We start from the raw sequence: 16,584 nt of genomic DNA, 5'->3' as shown, positions 1-16,584 counted from the left end.
TCGAGCAAATGAAGCTCAAACTTTAAAATTGGAAGCACTAGGGGGCATCCATTTTGTGATTTTAGGCAGCCTCCTCGGCTCTGCCTTTGCGGCACTAAACAAGCAGCAAAAGGCCCCTACTTGGAGCTTTTGCTTACTGCAGCCTGAGCAGAGCTGAGGAGGCTGCTTTCACTTTCATTTTACGTTTTGTGTGCTCCCCAAGCCCAGGTAAGCACCGAAAACGTAAAATGAAGGCAAAAAGCCGAGGCGCTCCAATTAAAAATATAAAGTTGTTGTATTTGTGATTGCCGTCGTTGGAAAACCACGGCAATCACAAATACAACAAAGTTGTTATTCTGACAGCGGCAGCTTTCGCGTGGAGTCTCCTGGGCTCCCCCAACCCTGAGGGAGTCGAGGAGACTCCCAGCGAAAGCTGCCACATTCAGAATAACGTTTTTGGATTTGTAAATACTGCAGCATTTACAAATCCAAAAACGTTGTATTTCTAAACACCGCGGCATGGAAACGCAACCCGTTGTGTTTCAGCCTATAGCAGCTTTCACTTTGGAGCTCTCTGGCTCCCCCTAGGGAGCCCGAAAACCCCCAAAGTGAAAGCTGCTGTAGGCAGAAACACTGCAGCATTTCTAAACACCCGCGTTGTGTTTCTGCCTGCAGCGGCTTTCACTTTGGAGCTCTCGGGCTCCTCACGGGGAGCCCGAGAGCCCCAAAGTGGAAGCCGCTGTAAGCAGAAACACTGCAGCATTTCTAAACACCCGCGTTGTGTTTCTACCTGCAGCGGCTTTCACTTTGGAGCTCTCGAGAGCTCCATAGTGAAAGCTGCTGCAGGCAGAAACACAGCAGCATGGAAACACAACCGCGTTGTGTTTCTGCCTGCCTTAGCTTTTACTTTGGGTCTCCGGTGCTCCCCTGGGGGAGCACCGGAGACCCAAAGTGATAGCCACGAAAGAAAGAAAAACAGCGGTTTTTCTTTCTAAGTTTCTCATGCTCCTCCGGCTTGGATGAACGCGAGAAACTTAGAAAGAAAAAACAGTGTTTTTGAAGCACAACAACGTTGTATTTATGTTTGCGGTAGCTTCAGCTTGGAGCCCAAGCAAACATAAATACAACGTTTTAAAAGCTGCGGTTTTAAGCTAGTGCTTATTTAAAAAAAATAAATTGCACTTACCGAGATGCAGCTGCAGCTTGCCTGCCTGTAGTCTCTGGTCCCCGTCCTCTGAGTCTGGCAAAAATGAATCAAAAGCCACCCAGTGGTAGCTTTTGTTTACTACAGCTGACTGGCTTTTGCTTCATTAGTGCTGCAAACACAAGCATAGGTTGCATCCATTTCACAAAATGGATGCCCCCAGTGCTTGCAATTTTAAAGTTTGAGCTTCATTTGAACGTCCAGTAAACAAATGGCCATGCACGTCAATGTGTAACATTGTCAAACAATCTTTCAAATCTTTACACCAGTTCCTCAATCAATATGTGAAAGGCAAAGACAAAATCAAAATAAAACTGCTGCAAAATATGGATACCTGTCCAGTGCGCAAATACACAGGACTGCAAGGACATTCATTGGCCTGCATTTCAGGACCGATTTGCAAAAGCAGCTTCCATCATATCAAAATGATATCAACACATCATTCAACTATAAGAAATCTAGTCTATAAACTGTACTATGCTAAAAGTCCTGCTTTAGCACTAGCCAATTTAAATAACAATCTTCTACATGGTACAGCCAAAGACCTACTCGAAGAAATCAACCATATCCAGAGGAAATATTTTGGAAGTGAAAATCACTTACAAAATGCAATAACTTTAGAACAGACTAGCAACAATTCTGCACATGGCAACCTTCTACTACACACATACAAAAAAGAAATACTAAAATTCTAAAGTACATCCGCTGAAGTACCAAACCGTGTGTGTGTGTTGCAGCAGAACTTTTTATAAAAGTAACACAAAGACTATAGACATAACATACAAAATAGAAGACAATGAAGATTCCAAATGGTTTTAATTAGCTCTCTACCTTATAGCAGAAAACAAATACGAAATAACTGACCCCTTAACACTTTGCAGTTACTGCACTACAAAACTTGACAACAATCAAACTCCTTCACGTGCTATCACAAATAATTTGGAATTATTCCCACTACCAAAACCCCTGCAACAACTCAATTTATATGAGAGCATCATAATACAAACAGTGCACACATTTCAAGCAATAATACGCCTTCAATCAAAAACAGCAAAATTACCTCCCTCTGAATTGGTGAAAGGCATTCGTGGCAAAGTAGTATATTTACCATTAGATCTAAAAGAAAATGTGCACACTCTGGGAGTGCAACGTCCAATAGAGCAATCTTTAGTCTTAGTAAATGGTCTTAGTAAATGGTGTACCTACAAAAGACAAAAAAATGTGGCAACAACTGGTAGACTTACATAAAGTTAGACAAGCCTTGCAATATCTAAAAGACAATAATGAATACTACAGAGAAATAAATATTGAAGAAAACTTAAGGGAAACAACTGAAATAATTCAAGAGTCACAAGAAACTGGTCAATTTGAACATCTAGATCCTGCTACAGTATCCAATATTTTAGACCATTATACAATTCATCCATTACACTCTAATGACACCATAGAAGATGCACTAGAAACGTACCAAATGCGACAAACCAAAGGATCACCAATCAGCATATGGGAAAAAAGTATAGAAGCACGTGCTTTTCCTCTACTCTTTCCTACTGGCAATGGAGGAAGGTACGATAATAGACCTATTCAAATAACAGCATCAGAATACCGCTCGTTACGGATGTATTCTGAAGATCCCAGATTTAGACAAAATGTGGAATACATATTCCACCTACTCTTTGAAAGTAAACTAGCAACTCTATGTTATGGAGTTGCACACACATTAAAATCAGGAACCCACTTTCAAAATATGTCAGCTGCGCAATTACTACAAAAAGTGCAAGAAAAAGATGAGGTTTTACAATCAAGCATTACAAATCTGTTAGCAAACATGCGTGGTACGAAATAGTACTGGTTCCAACGTCACAGAGATGTACGTTGTATAAGAAACCTTGGCCCACCCACTTGGTTTGTTACATTAAGTTGTGCAGAATATGCATGGGAAGATCTACATGATTTCCTACGCATATCAAACAAAAACAAAATAAACATAGATATACTAACACCTGGAGAACTTTGCTCTCTAGATCCTGTTAATGTTTCAAGATATTTCCATCATCGCTTCATTGCTATGCTGCACTTTATTTGTAATAAAACTGTTCCTCCCCTCGGAGAAGTGCAACACTTCTTTTGGAGAAAAGAATACCAAGCCAGAGGAGCACCACATATACACATGCTTTTATGGATTAAAGATGCTCCTAAATGTGGTCAAGACAGTGATGCCACTTTGTTACAGTTCATCGGAATATATGTCACTTGTGAAATTCCATCAGAAGGAACAAATAGTGATCTTCATGCACAAATTGTACAATTGTACAATTTCAAAGACACAAATGTGGCAAATATTGTCGCAAATACAAAAACAAATGGAAATACTACACCAAATGCTGCTTTGGTTTCCCTAGGCCGGTTACAGAAACAGGTGAAGTGAACAACTTCATGTCTTCAGTTAGACATAGTGTTAAAGGTAAATCACCTAAAAATACATATTACATAAAAGAACAGAAGAAGCACAATATATCAATGATTACAATGCAATCATTGCCCTATTATGGAATGCAAACATAGTGTCATGATCTCTGCTTCCAAAAGGTCAGGGTTTTCCCAACTCCCTTGGAAGCAGATCCATAACCCAGGTTCCGAGTGCCAACCAGTCCCAATTGGGACCTTTTGGACCCAGTCCTGACGCCAGTGGCACCAGGCTCATAAATATGCCCAGTCCCAGCGCTGGAAGCGCCAGGCTCATAATGCTTGGGTGGATTTACCTGCAGCAGACCATGCTGCTTACTTGCCTGCCAGTTGAGCCTCTGATCCTCTTCTGTTTGGAACTACTTTTCCTGTTGGGTGGGGCAGGAGCCACTCCCTAGGTTCAGAACACTGGAACTCTTCTGGAAAGCAGGAACTCTTTTCTTACCTAGGCGTGGCTGTGGAAGGAGACATCTAAGCACTACAGGAGGCTATTTAAACCACACCCGATGGATGAATCTTGCTTTGCGTTATTCTGCATCCTCTGCAGCAGAACGCTCATCGTGTCTTCTGCATCTGATCCTGGGCCTAAGGAAAAAGGCTTACCATCCTGAATCCAGTCTTCAGCAACACCTATAAAGACAAGAAAGAACAGGTTAGCATTACGGTCTTCAGTGACAGCTCTTCACTTACCTGGTCCATCGGCTGTCACCAACGCCTCGCGCTGCATTCCGACGTCTGAAGGACAAAGGCTTACCTACTCTTCGTGCGCTCCGGAGGTCTTCACACTGCATTCCTGCATCTGAAAGACAAAAGCTTACTGTCATGATCTCTGCTTCCAAAAGGTCAGGGTTTTCCCAACTCCCTTGGAAGCAGATCCATAACCCAGGTTCCGAGTGCCAACCAGTCCCAATTGGGACCTTTTGGACCCAGTCCTGGCGCCAGTGGCACCAGGCTCATAAATATGTCCAGTCCCAGCGCTGGAAGCGCCGGGCTCATAAGGCTTGGGTGGACTTACCTGCAGCAGACCATGCTGCTTACTTGCCTGCCAGTTGAGCCTCTGATCCTCTTCTGTTTGGAACTACATTTCCTGTTGGGTGGGGCAGGAGCCACTCCCTAGATTCAGAACACTGGAACTCTTCTGGAAAGCAGGAACTCTTTTCTTACCTAGGCGTGGCTGTGGAAGGAGACACCTAAGCACTACAGGAGGCTATTTAAACCACAGCCGGTGGATGAATCTTGCTTTGCGTTATTCTGCATCCTCTGCAGCAGAACGCTCATCGTGTCTTCTGCATCTGATCCTGGGCCTAAGGAAAAAGGCTTACCATCCTGAATCCAGTCTTCAGCAACACCTATAAAGACAAGAAAGAACAGGTTAGCATTACGGTCTTCAGTGACAGCTCTTCACTTACCTGGTCCATTGGCTGTCACCAACGCCTCGCGCTGCATTCCGGCATCTGAAAGACAAAGGCTTACCTACTCTTCGTGCGCTCCGGAGGTCTTCACACTGCATTCCGGCATCTGAAAGATAAAAGCTTACCAACTCTTCGCACGCTCCGGAGGCCTTCGGCGCTGCATCCCGCATCTGAAAGCAAAACAAGGTGCGTTTAAAGACATTGGGGAACTTTAATACTCACGTGCCATTACTCCTTTCCACATCTAACCCAGTGGGTATTCCGGCACCCTGCAGCCGCTTCGAACTCGTACCTGCAAAATAAAAAGACAGTTAGAGCGCATCGTGAAGCAGGCAACAAGCGCTTACTTACGTGCTTCCAGGCGCTTCTGTTCATCACACGGACTCCATCTTCAACTCACTTCAGCCCGTCATCCGCCATCGCCGGAACCCTGCAAAACAAGAGACATCATTACTAAAGACTTTAAAGACAATAGAATTACTCGAAACTTACCGTTCGTGCAGTAAACGACGGACAGCAGTCCTCTGAAGTCAAGAGGCCTGCGCTACCTACCCAGTGAAGAAACTGGTTACAGCACCCTGCCCCGAGGCAGATGGAGAGCTCGGCATTCACTTACCTAAGACATCTCACTCTTGAAGTCAGGCATACAGTGCACAGAGGTCCAGCCCAAAGAGCCAACCGGGTGCTACACATCACCTTTGAAGATACGGTAGTTTCCCAGTCAAGACCGGCGCCTCTGCGAGAATCAGGTGAGCGTTACAGAACGCAAAGCCTACCGCAAAACTCTCGCCCAGGCGCTATGGAAACCTCGGATACTGACCACCTAGCCCGGTTACTTGGGGAACTGAGGGCAGAAGTGCATGCAGCTTGTCAGGAAACGAATGCTCTAAGAAGGGAACTAATTATTTCCAAGGAGAGAACAGACGGTCTTGCTAGACAATTGCTACAGTCACAAGCCGGACAGACCCCGTTACCCGCATCAGGGGCAAATCTTCCTTCAACATCCTCTATGAATCCAGTGCAGATCAACCTACCTGGGAATGTACCTCTGGCTCCGCCCGAACGATTTTCTGGTGACCCAAAGAAGTTTGCAGTATTTATCAATCAGTGCCGGTTGCACTTCTTATGCCGGCCAGCAGCCTTTCCAACTGATCAAGCTAAAGTAGCTTTTGTACGTTCGTACCTTAGTGGCAATGCGGCAGACTGGTCGATCCCTCTAGTTAATCAAGATGATCCGGTTCTCCATGATTTTCAAGCCTTTCAGCTTAGTAAGGAAAAACTGTTCGCAAGACATTCACAGGGGCAGGCCTTGGACAATGAGCTTCTTCGTTGCGACAGGGTAATCAAGACCTTTTGGCTTATATTGCATCTTTCAATAGACTAATAGTGGAAACTCAATGGCCTGAGGACAAAAGGATTACGCTGTTTTATAGAGGTCTACGTGGAGAGCTCAAAGACGTTTTAGCCCAAGTAGTGAATCCCCCACAAGACTGTTCGGATTATATAGACTTGGTCGTTCAAATAGATCATAGACTGCAGAACAGGAAGGCCGACCGTTCCAAGTTTGATGCTCGAGTATTTTCCAAATCGCCAACTCCTTCCAAAGGAGTAGACTCCGGGGAACCCATGCAAATAGGGGGTCTGAAAGGCCCTCTAACACAAAAGGAGCGGGAAAGTAGAAAACAGTTGCAATTATGCCTATATTGCGGAAACTCAGGGCACTTTCTTCGAGACTGTCCGGTGAAACCTGCCAATAAGGCAGTAGGAGCTGCAGTTACCAAAGTTACAAACTCTGAGCAGGGAAACAACCTCGCCCGACAAGAATAGAGGTCCTCTTGCCGAGCGTGAAAACCAGTTCCGTGACCTCGCATTTCGTGATACCTATGGTCCTCATTAGCCCTGATAATCCGGATCGATTACATGCAATTGAAGCTTACGTCGACAGCGGTGCCATCGGCAATTATGTGGATCATGAAATGGTTTTGAGGATTAATCAAACTCTTTGTCCCAAGGCTGTAAAGGACGTCATTACTACAGTGGATGGTACGGAGATAGCCTCCGGGCCAGTAACGCATACCACTCAAGAGGTGACGCTAGTAAGTCAAGATGGACACCATGAGAAGATCGTGTTCGATGTGATCAAGGCCCCTCAGTTTCAGATTATTCTAGGAATACCTTGGTTAGAGAAACACAATCCTCTGATCGATTGGCGAGCAAGAACGGTCCAGTTTCCAGAATGTGTCTCTACTTGTCACCCTCCACCTGGTGTTGCACTGGCAGCAATTTCTTCAGAGACTCCCCAGTTACCTCCCGAATACCTAGAATACCAAGATGTTTTCCGGAAGGATCAGGCTAACTCTCTACCTCCTCATAGGTCTTATGACTGCCAGATAGACCTGATACCTGGATCTACTCCTCCTTGTAGTAGAATTTATGCCCTCACCGAGCCTGAGAACCTTCACCTTCGACAATACCTGGATCAATACCTGGCGAATAGGTTTATTCGTCCTTCCAAGTCCCCTGCTTCTTCAGCTTTGTTCTTCGTTCCAAAAAAGGAAGGAGACCTTAGAACTTGTATAGATTATCGCTCCCTGAACCAGATCACCGTTAAGAATCGATATCCGTTACCTTTGATCCCTGAACTCCTGGACCAAGTCAGAAAAGCATGCATATATACAAAGCTGGATCTTAGAGGAGCTTACCACTTGGTACGAGTAAAAGAGGGCGATGAATGGAAGACGGCCTTCCGCACCAAGTATGGGCTATTTGAATATCAGGTCATGCCCTTCAGACTTTGCAATGCCCCGGCCGCCTTTCAATATTTTATGAACGATGTCCTCAGAGAGCTCATAGATGTGTGTGTTGTTGTTTACATTGACGACATCCTCGTTTATTCTTCATCGGAATCTGAACATCGGAAACAGGTGAAAATGGTCCTCGAAAGATTGCGTCAACACAAACTTTTCGCTAAGTTGGAAAAATGTGTTTTCAACGTGACTGAAGTTGAATTCTTGGGATTCATATTATCACCTGGCGGAGTACGTATGGATTCAAAGAAGGTCGATGCAGTTCTCAAATGGCCATCACCATCCTCCGTAAAAGGTGTGCAAAGCATGTTAGGCTTCGCTAACTTTTACCGCAGGTTTATCCCCGAATTCTCTCGAATAGTCCAGCCCATCACTGCCTTGTTAAAGAAAAACAAACGTTTTGAATGGTCTACCGAGGCGGAACAAGCTTTCCAGGATTTGAAGACTAAATTTATCTCTGCACCAATCTTAAAACACCCTGGCCCCGAACTCCCCTACATCGTGGAAACTGATGCTTCAAGCCTTGCCATGGGGGCAGTTCTATCACAAAAGGATCCGGTAACCAATCAGTTGCATCCCGTGGCATTTTGGTCCCGCAAATTCTCGCCTCCTGAAATCAATTACACGATTACTGACAAGGAACTTCTGGCTATCAAGTCTGCCTTTAAGGCTTGGCGGCATTATCTGCTGGGGGCCCGACACACCGTTACTGTGATTACGGATCACCGAAACCTGCAATATTTGAAAACCGCAAAAGCCCAATCCTCTAGACAACTCCGTTGGGCATTATTCTTTGCCGAGTTTGACTTCATAATTACCTATCGACCTGGTACAAAGAACGGTAAAGCTGATGCCCTTTCTCGGATGGGAGTGGAAGAACACTTGATCAACCCTAAACCTGTACCAATCATTCCCGAACAAAGAATTCTGGGTGTAATCGCCACAGAATCCATAGAGGAAGTTAAGGATAAAGCCAGGCAACTTGTAACTCCAGCAGACATACAGAATTGGCATCTGCAGGGAAAGGACTTTGCAGTAAAGGACAACTTATTGTATTTCCAAGAACGATTATACCTACCCAGCACAGATTTACAGAAAAAAGTAATCACTTGTTATCACGATTCTTTAATGGAAGGTCATCCCGGTATGGCCAAGACCTCAGAAAAGATCAAGCGCTACTTCTGGTGGCCGTCTTGGAAAAAAGATATCAGAGACTTTATAATGTCCTGTGGAGTATGTGCCCAAAACAAGAGTCAAAAGGAAAAACCAGCAGGCCTCTTACGCCCTATTGACATCCCACCTCGCCCTTGGCATACGCTTTCTATGGACTTTATCACCGATCTACCTCCATGCTCCGGATACAATACGATTCTAGTAATCGTGGACTTATTCTCCAAGATGGCGCATTTCATTCCGCTCAAAGGCTTGCCAACAGCAGCAAATCTGGCCCGAGAATTTCTCGAAAACATCGTCCGACTACACGGTTTTCCTTCGGTTCTAATTTCGGATCGAGGTAGTCAATTTATTTCTCATTTTTGGCGAAGTTGCTGTCGGTCGGCTCAAATTGATGTGAGACTATCGACCAGTCACCACCCTCAGACCGACGGACAAACCGAGAGGACCAATCAAACTCTGGAACAGTATTTACGCTGCATGCTGCAACAAACTGAAAAAACTTGGAAAGACATCCTTTGGATAGCCGAATATGCCTACAATAACTCTGTCCATTCGGGAACTGGGAAAACCCCGTTTTTTCTTTTGTACGGCAGTCACCCTCGAACCTCGGAGTTGGATCCCCTCCAAGATCTTGAAACACCAGCAGTAGACTACCTGCATTCTACAATCACCCAAGCCTTTAAGGAAGCTGTTTCTCACCTTCAAAGGGCTAAAGAACAATACAAGAAAGGAGCAGATCAACATCGGAAGGAAGCCCCTCAATATCAAGTAGGGGACCAAGTCTGGTTATCCACCAAATATCTACCTCTAAAAGGGCCACGCACATTCAACCCAAGATACCTTGGTCCCTATTCCATCACTACCATAGTAAACCCAGTAGCGGTCAAGTTGGACTTGCCCCCGCACATGAAGATACATCCGGTCTTCCACGTCTCTCTATTAAAACCCGTGCAACCTCAAACCCGACTAACTAAATCTCCAAAACCTATCATAGTTGATGGAGAACTCGAGTTTGAAGTCAAAAGCATTCTGGACTCCAAGATCTCCAAATCTAAACTATTTTACCTAATTGACTGGAAAGGCTACGGCCCCCAAGAGCGATCCTGGGAACCTGCTGAATATGTCCACGCTCCTCGCCTAATCAAAAGATTTCACCGAACATTTCGTGACAAGCCAAAACCCCCGGAGAAGCCCGGTTTGGGAGGGGCCTTGAGGGGGGGTACTGTCATGATCTCTGCTTCCAAAAGGTCAGGGTTTTCCCAACTCCATTGGAAGCAGATCCATAACCCAGGTTCCGAGTGCCAACCAGTCCCAATTGGGACCTTTTGGACCCAGTCCTGGCGCCAGTGGCACCAGGCTCATAAATATGCCCAGTCCCAGCGCTGGAAGCGCCGGGCTCATAATGCTTGGGTGGACTTACCTGCAGCAGACCATGCTGCTTACTTGCCTGCCAGTTGAGCCTCTGATCCTCTTCTGTTTGGAACTACTTTTCCTGTTGGGTGGGGCAGGAGCCACTCCCTAGGTTCAGAACACTGGAACTCTTCTGGAAAGCAGGAACTCTTTTCTTACCTAGGCGTGGCTGTGGAAGGAGACACCTAAGCACTACAGGAGGCTATTTAAACCACACCCGATGGATGAATCTTGCTTTGCGTTATTCTGCATCCTCTGCAGCAGAACGCTCATCGTGTCTTCTGCATCTGATCCTGGGCCTAAGGAAAAAGGCTTACCATCCTGAATCCAGTCTTCAGCAACACCTATAAAGACAAGAAAGAACAGGTTAGCATTACGGTCTTCAGTGACAGCTCTTCACTTACCTGGTCCATCGGCTGTCACCAACGCCTCGCGCTGCATTCCGACATCTGAAGGACAAAGGCTTACCTACTCTTCGTGCGCTCCGGAGGTCTTCACACTGCATTCCGGCATCTGAAGGACAAAAGCTTACCAACTCTTCGCACGCTCCGGAGGCCTTCGGCGCTGCATCCCGCATCTGAAAGACAAAACAAGGTGCGTTTAAAGACATTGGGGAACTTTAATACTCACGTGCCATTACTCCTTTCCACATCTAACCCAGTGGGTATTTCGGCACCCTGCAGCCGCTCCGAACTTATACCTGCAAAATAAAAAGACAGTTAGAGCGCATCGTGAAGCAGGCAACAAGCGCTTACTTACGTGCTTCCAGGCGCATCTATTCATCACACAGGCTCCATCTTCAACTCACTTCAGCCCGTCATCCACCATCGCCGGAACCCTGCAAAACAAGAGACATCATTACTAAAGACTTTAAAGACATTAGAATTACTCGAAACTTGCCGTTCGTGCAGTAAACGACGGACAGCAGTCCTCTGAAGTCAAGAGGCCTGCTCCCCTTATCCAGTGAAGAAACTGGTTACAGCACCCTGCCCCGAGGCAGATGGAGAGCACGGCGTTCACTTACCTAAGGTGAGAGCGTTAACCTTCGGGGTTCTACAGGAGAAGAGAAAGGGAAGAAGAGAGAGACATTCAATAACCCAGTTCACTAATCCCATATTTTCTATCTGCAGACATCTTACCCTTCGAATCAGACATACAGTGCACAGAGGTCCAGCCCAAAGAGCCAGCCGTGTGTTACACATCACCTTTGAAGATACGGTATACGCCCAGTCAAGACCGGCGCCTCTACGGGAATCAGGTGAGCGTTACACATAGATGCGCAGTACATTGCAGACAATTCCACTGCAGTTGCACAATATGTTACAGCCTACTTAACCAAAGCAGAAGAAACAGAGCTTCAAGACCTCAGGTCATGTCATCAGACAAAACACTGTCTCAGAAATTGTACAGCTTGGGCATAAAAATGCTCTCCCATAGAGAATGCGGCTGCTATGAAGCTTCAGATCGTTTAACCGGTACTGCTTTGTATGGAAAATCTGAAAATATAGTATGGCTAAGTCTTGGTCCTGCTAAATCTAGAAAGAGTTCTCAAATCATACAACGACATAGAAACAATAGCCAAAAATGATCCCAACAGCCAAGACATTTTGAAAAACAATTTACTAGACACTTACTACCCAAACAGAAGTACCACTTTGGAAACCATGTGTCTATACCACATAGCCCAAAACTTCACATACAAAAATAATATAAAACCCGATGCAAAAAAAAGGTAGTTACAGAGTGACAAATTGTGAAGGCAGCTTAGTAAAACTTACCAAACCAAGTTTAATTAATCATATCAAATTGTCATTAAAAACTCCTCAACATAAAGAACTACATTACATGTCCCTGCTACAACTCTTTAAACCATGGAGAAAAGAAGAAGAAATACTAGATAACTATGACTCCTATGAAGACGCTTTCAAAGCAAATGAAAGCACTATCATTGATGTAAACTTTACACAGTACAAAACAATGTTGCACAATGAACAGCAACACGAAGAAGAACTCCAGGCCCAACTAGATAAGGACACTCCTGACAGTAGTCAACCTTCTGTAACAGGAAGCCAAGAACCACAGTGACAGCCACTAATAGCAAATGAGGCAGAATTAGCTATGACAGAAGTAGAAAACACCATGTGTCAGTATGAAGATACCGAAGACTTAACTATACTACAATCAAAACTAAACAATGAGCAGCGTAGCATTTTTCAAGAAGTAACAAAAGAAATTGCACATGGTGTACAACATGAAAATAAAGAATGTACTTGCCAAAATTACAAACCTATACTACTATGCGTCAGTGGTGAAGCTGGTTCAGGCAAAACATTCTTAATCAAAATCATCAGCAAGTTCCTTCAACAATAGACAAACAACAAACTGCCAGCTGTTATAACTGCCCCCACAGGTTTAGCTGCCTACAACATAGGTGGTGTCACTTTACACCGATTACTACTCCTGCCAGTAGAACACCAAAATAAATTAGAATATTTCAAACTTTCTACAGAAGCTGCAATGGAACTGCGCAGAGTGTTAAAACAAGTGAAAATGCTACTAATAGATGAAGTAAGCATGGTCTCCAACATAATGTTGGCTTTGATTCACCTCAGATTACAAGAAGTACTTAAAACAAACAACGAAGAGCTCTTTGGAGGAAAAGAGATTGTTTTCGGAGATCTTCTTCCATTGACACCAGTGAAAGGTGAACCTATTTTTAAAACCTTAGGACACAAACTCTGCCGTAAATTTGTTGGCAGCATAGGAAATGTCAACATTTGACAAAATTTCCAATACAGAGAATTAACAGAAAAGATGCAACAGTCTGCAGACTTCACCTACGCCAACATTTTAAAAAGTATTAGAGTTGGTGTACTATCTCAAGAAGCACAAGCAATATTAAAAACCTGGCACATCCATGCACTTTCTGGCCATAAGTCATGTGCTACTGATGTTATGGAACAATTGGTGCACAAAAATGTCAATTGTATGTCCTTAATGCCAACTCTTGCAAGCTGTTCCAAATTCAATGAAAAAATGTTGAAAAAAGAAATGCAACCAATAATTGAAATTTGCTCCACAGACAAACTGGACGTACATGTTATGACACTACCCATGTGTCAACAAGACACAACAAGACTAAATACCTTAGAAAATTCTATCTCCAACACAGCTGGTTTGGAAAAAATATTCAAATTATCCTTAAACTGTAGAGTAATGCTTAAACGTAACCTTGACGTGGAGCAAGGACTAGTTAATGGAGCACTGGGTACAGTTGTTGGCTTTCAAACATACCCACGTGACAACAACATTCAGTTTGTCAATATTCTCTTTGACAAACTTTCAGAAGTAAAAATGATAGGGCGCTCAATAACTTGATTTCTTCTCTTCAAAGACATGTATGTACGCAGAGAACAATTTTCTCTAACTCTAGCATACGCAGTCACCATTCATAAATCACAAGGTCTTACTCTAGACAAAGCATTGATAGATATTGGTAACAGTCTTTAAAGAAGGCATGAGCTAGGTAGCACTATCACGCTTACGTACACATGACGGTCTATTGCTAATCAACTTTGATGCAAGTAAAGTAACCGCTGATATTCCTTGCATTTTAGAATACAATAGACTACGTTCACTATACCCCCCCATCTAAAAACATATGTAAAAGAAAACTAATTCAAACAGAAATGCAACAGGATCTGACTACAAATCCTCCAAAGAGAGGAAAAGAAGCTAATACTTCATCAATTACCACAACCAAAGAAGAACCTATTACTCAAAGTAACTCAGGTACTCTTCAAAGAAGCAACACACACTCAGAAAAAATGACTTGGACACAGGCCTATCTGGTCCATTCAAATTTTCAAATATAACTGGTGTAAGTTGCTACGCAAATGTAGCAATGAATATTCTATTTCAATTGCCACCAATTGTTGACAACATTTACTTACACAGTACAGACCAATTGTGTTTGAAAATGTTAGTCCTTCATAGAAATGCAACCAACAATCCTGACAACACGTATAGTGTTCATGGAATAAGACAAGAATTGGACTACTGTGCTGGAATGGTGAAATTCACTATAAACTCACAAGAAGATCCACAAGAATTTCTAATGTACTTACTACAAGTACTGGAAAACAAAAACATACCTATAAATGAAATCTTCCAGATTTCATACATGTGGAACCATACATGCACTCTCTGCAACAATGTGACACAGGAACAAATCCCTAATGAGCGCTTCGTGTATGTATCCATACCTAATTGTGAATCCGTTCCATTTCAGCAACTTATATAAAATGCAAACCATGGTAGATTATGTACTACCTGCAATTCAGATAATCGCTCCACCTTGCTAATACAAACACATAGTAAATACGTAATACTAATGCTTCTACGTTACAATGCAGATGGTACCAAAAACAACTGCAAGCTGACTGGATTCACGTAATCACTTGGTAAGAAAACCTTTACAACAATAGGTATAATCTACCACGCAGGAGCCACAACCAATGCAGGTCACTATACTGCATATATTAAAAAGAAATGTGGATGGTTCGAAGGTAATGATAGTACCATTACTCTAAAGCAGAGATTACCAGCAAATCTTACAAACGCTTATTTAATCTTCTTAAAACCAACATTTAATAACTAATCTGTACTTAAACATTAACAAAACTTCAATTAAAAAACTAAACTGTTAGAATACGCCAACAGTTATCTAATTGCACTAAGATTTTGCAACAACCAAACAGATAAATCAATACCACTAAATTATAACAAAATATAGACAGCTAGAATACGCCAACAGGTATCTAACTGTTCCAAAAATCTGCAACAAGCCAACAGATAGAACATTAGCCAGAAACAGCAAGTGAACACTGAAAACAAACAAATAGACTGTAGCATAACAAAAAAAGGGTTTTTTTAATCCGACATGTATTTTTTTTCCCCATAGACCCAATGATTTGAAAAACAAACACAAAAACTGTGCAAATTGCACACTGGTTTGTAATCTACTAAATATGAGGGTCGAAATGAATAAAGAAATGGCTATTATTCAATGTTATAAGTCCTTACAAACTACCAATACTAACATGATCTTTTCTTTTATCACAGAAATTGACAAAGAATATATGTACTCCAGTTACCAAATCAAACAGTAAGTATATCACAATAAGTACAACACATAAATACTGCTCCATAACACAACCATTGAAGCAAACAGTGCATATAACTTCGGTCTTCGGCCATGCACCCAAGACTCTAGGCCCTGGCCACAACCACCGCAGCATATCACACCCATGGTGGCTTGCACCCAAGACTCTAGGGCCTGGCCACAACCAACGCAGCATATCACACCCATAGATCACACCCACAGACTCAAACATTTGAACTATGCCATATGGGCACTTTTTATGTCCGCAGACCCCGCGAGTGTTCTTAGAACAATTTCAACTTGCCTGCGGACAGCATGGATAGGTATTGTGTCCTTAGAACACCCCCATTTTGCCTGATTACGGACATCCCGGACACCGCGCGTGTTCTTAGAACAGTTCCAACTTGCCTGCGGACAGCACAAACAGGTATCATGTCCTTAGGACACCCCGATTTTGACTGATTACGGACATCCCGGACACGTGTCTGTCCTTAGAACAATTTCAACTTGCCTGCAGACAGTACGGACAGGTATAGTGTCCTTAGGACACCCCCATTTTTGTTTAATTACGGACATCCCAGACACTGCACATTTTCTTAGAACAGTTCCAACTTGTCTGCGAACAACACGGACAGGTATGTAAAATGTTTACTTCCATGGATATGTTATACTGCAGTGCTTGTTACCAAACTCTACAATATTAATGGCATGATGTAGCCAAAATTTCACATACAAACTATACAAATCAATCACTGCATAAACTGTAGATTTGCAAATATTTCAAACATATTTGATTCTATGGGTGTGATATGCTGCGGTGGTTGTGGCCAGGGCCTAGAGTCTTGGGTGCATGGCCGAAGGCCGTAACTATGCCATATGGGCAATTTTTAGAACAGGTTCAACTTGCCTGCGAAATCTGCGGCAGGAGCGGCGGCTTGGTCCCAAAAGCGTGCTTTTGTTAATTTG

The 16,584-nt window shown here is 43.4% G+C and overlaps 1 protein-coding gene across 2 annotated transcripts in view; it reads left to right on the top strand.

Moving 5' to 3' along the window:
* Nucleotides 1-16,584, top strand: part of MTHFSD (methenyltetrahydrofolate synthetase domain containing) — a 536,715-nt gene that overhangs the window by 146,399 nt on the left and 373,732 nt on the right. The gene's annotated exons all lie outside the window — the stretch shown is intronic.

This window comes from Ambystoma mexicanum, chromosome 1q, assembly GCF_040938575.1.
Source record: "Ambystoma mexicanum isolate Mex_15411 chromosome 1q, UKY_AmexF1_1, whole genome shotgun sequence".
In the NCBI taxonomy this organism is placed as follows: Eukaryota; Metazoa; Chordata; class Amphibia; order Caudata; family Ambystomatidae; genus Ambystoma; species Ambystoma mexicanum.
Note: the sequence above shows the minus strand (reverse complement) of the source record. Positions and strands in the feature narration are given on the sequence as shown.